This window comes from Marmota marmota, unplaced genomic scaffold (assembly GCF_001458135.2).
Source record: "Marmota marmota marmota unplaced genomic scaffold, marMar, whole genome shotgun sequence".
Lineage (NCBI taxonomy): Eukaryota > Metazoa > Chordata > Mammalia > Rodentia > Sciuridae > Marmota > Marmota marmota.
In genome coordinates this window covers 3,163,070-3,167,771 of record NW_026000243.1, presented here as the reverse complement: position 1 = coordinate 3,167,771, position 4,702 = coordinate 3,163,070, and the positions used below count along the sequence as shown (strand labels likewise).

The 4,702-nt window shown below is 43.4% G+C and overlaps 1 non-coding gene across 1 annotated transcript; it reads right to left on the bottom strand.

The window, feature by feature from the left end:
* Window positions 1-3,588: 3,588 nt before the first annotated feature.
* LOC125614055 lies at window positions 3,589-3,714 on the bottom strand. The gene has a single exon (XR_007344706.1). It is a non-coding gene; the product is annotated as a U6atac minor spliceosomal RNA (small nuclear RNA).
* Between the last annotated feature and the right edge of the window lie 988 nt (window positions 3,715-4,702).

The window sequence follows — 4,702 nt, the reverse complement described above, 5'->3', positions numbered from 1 at the left end:
TTGTGGCTCAGTGGTAGAATGCTTACCTAGCATGCATGAGGCACTGGATTCAATCCTCAGCACCACAAAAATGTAAAATAAAGATATTGTGTCCACCTAAAACTAAAAAATAAATATTTTTTTTTAAAAAAAGAAAGAGGATTTTACTGTATCACGGTGAAAATTCTAACCTATTACCATGTGAAGTGAGGCAATATCATCTATCCCAACTGTATCTTGCCACCCATTCCAATTTGCAAGGGGCCCAGGAACCCCATGGAAAATAACTCAGATATTTATATGTATGTGTTCCCATCTATAAACCTGGAAGGGCAAGAAGGCCAAATAAAACATCCAGAAAAATTGTTCAAAGAAAATATATCAACCAGGGTCTTTGTACATGTAGTTCCCTTTACCTCCCAGCTCTCAAAGCTCCTCCCAGTCTCTGCCCTTGTTTCCCTTTGCCTAACAAATTCCTATCAATCTTCGGTCTCAGTCTTAAATGTCATGTTCTCCAGAAGGCCCTCCTTGATTGCCCAGAGTACTTGGCATGGTTGCTCTATGTCCCTGAAGCACCTGCCCCTCTCCTTTGGAATGCTTGGCACTTTAGTAGTCTGGCATCTTCTGGATTATGCATTCCATGAAGGCAGGGACCTTGTCTGTCTGTGACCCAGCTGGCCTGGGGAATAGATAATCAGTGAAATAGATTTTGAAAGTGGTAGGTGGAGGCACTGGGTTGTCAACCATCTGACCTGAGTCATTCATCTTTTTATGCCATCTCCGTCCGCCCGTCATCCTCAGATTCTTTCTTGGGCTTTGCTTTGCTGTTTGTTCACATAAATGTTCATGGTGTTGCTGAACCCACAGTGCTCAGGTCCTGGGCATGAGCCTGCCCATGGAAATGCAGCCAGACCTGCAGCTTGGAGTAACCCCTTACTTTCTGCTTCCAGCCTGGCCAACTTGGTCTTACTGTGACTGGGAAGCATCTTTGCCTGCCAAAGCATGTCAGTGTTGGAAACATTTTTAAAATGTTGCTCAAATCACAGCTTTTCACCAATCAAAGTGAGGGTGAGCTTTGGGGAAATGGGAATTCACTACATTGAGAGTGAAGGCGTTCCTGGGAGTGAGTCCCTGAAGTCTGCCTCTCCACCATCTCCACCATGGTACCAAACTAAAACCAAGGGCAAGTCTCCTGGGTTCTCCTTCCACCACACAGAGAAGTCCCCCATCTAGGAGAGAACAAAAACAGCCAGCCACAGATTTACATACTTGCAGAGTGCTAGGAATCCTGGTAATGTCCTTACATATGTATTGCTCTCGGAGTCAATGAATGCTGACTGTTAATGTGCTGGACATGAACATTGTATTTGATGTTATCTTTTTATTGTTACAACTATATCAAAGAGAGAGCAAGGTTTATTACCCCTCTTGCCCAGGAGCAGACTAAAGCTCAGTGGTTTTGTGAGGTTTTGCCAGTGGCGAATCCTGGATTAGATCTTGGCCTCTGGATCTTCTCTTGGTCCCACACTCCTTCTGTGATGCCCACTGCTGGCTCCAGGAAGACAAGCCCTGCTGTCCCAGGCCTTGGGGCCACGGGGTAGGGAGTTTTCTTTTTAACCAGGATGAGATATGAAAAGAGGCAAAAGGGCCACTAGGCATGAAACTGATTTGAGGAGCTGGCAGTTTCCTTCCTCTGTCACGTGAAAATTTTCCAAATATGGGGAGCCATCTGTTGATGATGTGAGAATTGGGCAACTTCCACTCTCATCATTAGCTTGGCAGCAATGGAAAGTGAGTCCAGAAAGAGCCCTTGTGTATCATAAAGGAAATTTAAGCCGTATGTTTCTCATTCATTTACTCTTAAGTCATCAAAATGTTGGTTTTAAGGAGGCTTTTGATGTCTGACTCGCTTTCTGCTTTTTAATTGGGGGGGGGGAGAGGAAGTCACGATTCTCTAACTGTAAATTGCCCAGTTTGGGGAAAACTGGAGATGGATCCAGTACCCTTGATATCTGAAGACTGGAGGGAACTCCAGGCAGGGGTCTGCTTTAGGAACACAGAGAGGGACATTAGCTCTCATTCAACATCAAACACTTAGTAAATGTTGGACTTAGTGACAGGTACCAGGTAAAGAAAACATGATCCTCTGCTGTGAGTAGTAGCAGATAGTTGGGGAGGCAGACATCTAAAAATCACTATGCTGTTTACTTAGAAGACTCCACTGCCCCCAGTCACCTTCTGAAGTTGCAGCTCTAAAGCAACAATACCCTGATGACGAAACACTGGCTATAGGGGTTAACTTCAAGGTCACCTGTGCAGCAGGTTCAGTCCTGCAGCTGAGATCTGAATCTAGGCTGCCTTGTTCTAGAGCTCATGTTTTTAACTTCTCCTGCATCTAGGAGGAGGAGGAAGAAGTGTTCCTAGGAAGAGAGAAAGAGAAGAATCCTCCAGACAGAGGAAAGGACATGTGAGAAGTCCCCAAGAAGGAAAGGACACAGCACATGTCAGGGGTTATCTTAGTTCATTTCTGTTGAGTTAATAAAATACCTGAGGCTGGGTGCTTTATAAAGAAAAGAAGTTTATTTAACTCACAGTCCTGGAGGCTAGAAGTACAAAACTGGGCAGCCTCATCTGTTTGGCCTCTAGTAAAGATCCCTGGGCAGAAGGCATCATGTGAGAGGAGAGATCACATGGTGACACAGAAAGCCAGAGAGGGATTCAGGATTGTTCTTTTTTTTTTTTTTTTAGTTAATTTTTCTTAATTTATATATGCCAGTGGAATGCATTACATTTTTTTAAACTCATGAATATTTATTTTATTCTATGAATTATAGTAACACTGTTATTTCTTTTCTTTTTTTTTTCATTACAATTCTTTTTACACATATAGAACACAATTTTTCATATCTCTGGTTGTATACAAAGTATATTCACACCCATTCGTGTCTTTATACATGTACTTTGGATAATAATGTCCATCACATTCCACCATCATTAATTACCCTATGTCTCTCCCTTCCCTCCCATGCCTCTGCCCTATCTAGAGTTCATCTATTCCTCCCATGCTCCCCCTTCCTACCCCACTATGAGTCAGCCTCCTTATATCAGAGAAAACATGAAGCATTTGTTTGGGGGGATTGGCTAATTTAGTGTTATCTTCTCTAACTCCATTCATTTACCTGCAAATGCCATGATTTTATTCTCTGTTATTGCTGAGTAATATTCCATTGTGTTTATATACCACATTTTTTTATCCATTCATCTACTGAAGGTCATCTGGGTTGGTTCCACAGTTTAGCTATTGTGAATTGTGCTGCTATGAACATTGATGTGGCTGTGTCCCTGTAGTATGCTGTTTCTAAGTCCTTTGGGTATAAACTGAGGAGTGGGATAGCTGGGTCAAATGGTGGTTCCATTCCCAATTTTCCAAGGAATCTCCATACTGCTTTCCATAATGGCTGCACCAATTTGCAGTCCCACCAGCAGTGTATGAGTGTACCTTTTCCCCCACATCCTTGCCAACACTTCTTGTTTGTCTTCATAATAGCTGCCATCTGACTGGAGTAAGATGAAATCTTAGAGTGGTTTTGATTTGCATTTCTCTAATTGCAAAAATGATGGTTAGATGCCACGAAGTAGGTGGCAATGCCTTAACCATATGTGTTTTGTCAGGCCCTAGGGCCTCTTCCATCCTTGTCAAGGAGAGAGCCAACCTTCTCTCCTTTCATAAAACACTCGGGATTGTTCTTGTATAGCATCTCTTGTGATAAACAACTTATTCCATGAGACTAGTTAGAGTCATTCTTTTCTGAAGATGGCACCCCCAGTGACCTGATCAACTTCAACTGGGCCCCAAACAGTGCAACACATACGTTTTTTTTTGTACTAGGATTGAACCCAGAGGTGATTCACCACTGAGCTACATCTCCAGCCCATCTGATCTTTAATTTTGAGTAAAATATCACTAAGTTGCTTAGGGCCTCAATATGTTGCTGAGGATGGCTTTGAACTTGTAATCCTCCTTCCTCAGCCTTCCGAGTCGCTAGGATTGGAGGCATGCACCGTGCCCAGCTGGGCCCCAAACTTTAAGTTCTACCACCTCTCATCACCACATTGGGAACCAAACTTCTATGAACCTTTAGGGGCAAACTCAAACCATATCCAAACCATAGCATAGGGCACAGGGTAAGTGTGGTGGAGAACAGGAAAGGGGCCCAGGGTGAGGCCGGAGAGGGGTGAGGACCAGACTGCCAGGGTCTGGGCACCAGGGTAAGGAGATGGTCCTATCCTGAGACCAGAAGGAAACCATTGGATGGTTTTAAAAGTTCTCCACATGAGGGCTGGGGTTGTGGCTCAGCGGTAGAGTGCTTGCCTAGTACATGTGAGGCACTGGATTCAATCCTCAGCACCACATAAAAATGAAATAAAGATATTGTGTGTCCACCTAAAACTAAAAAATAAATATTAAAAAAAAAGTTTTCCATGTGACTCTAATATGATCATGGAATTAAGAGCCAAGGAAACTAGAGTGGTGGCAGTCAGAGCTGGGAAAAGTTTTAGAGATTTCAATTTATAGAATTTGGTGTGATTGATTACATGGTGGGGAGAGAAAGGGAGGTACTGAGGGTGCAGGAGGGAATCGTGAGTGGTGTTAATGGAGAATCCCAGAGGAGGCATCCAGTGACCTCTGGTCATTAGGAAGTGACTGCTATACTGAATAGGT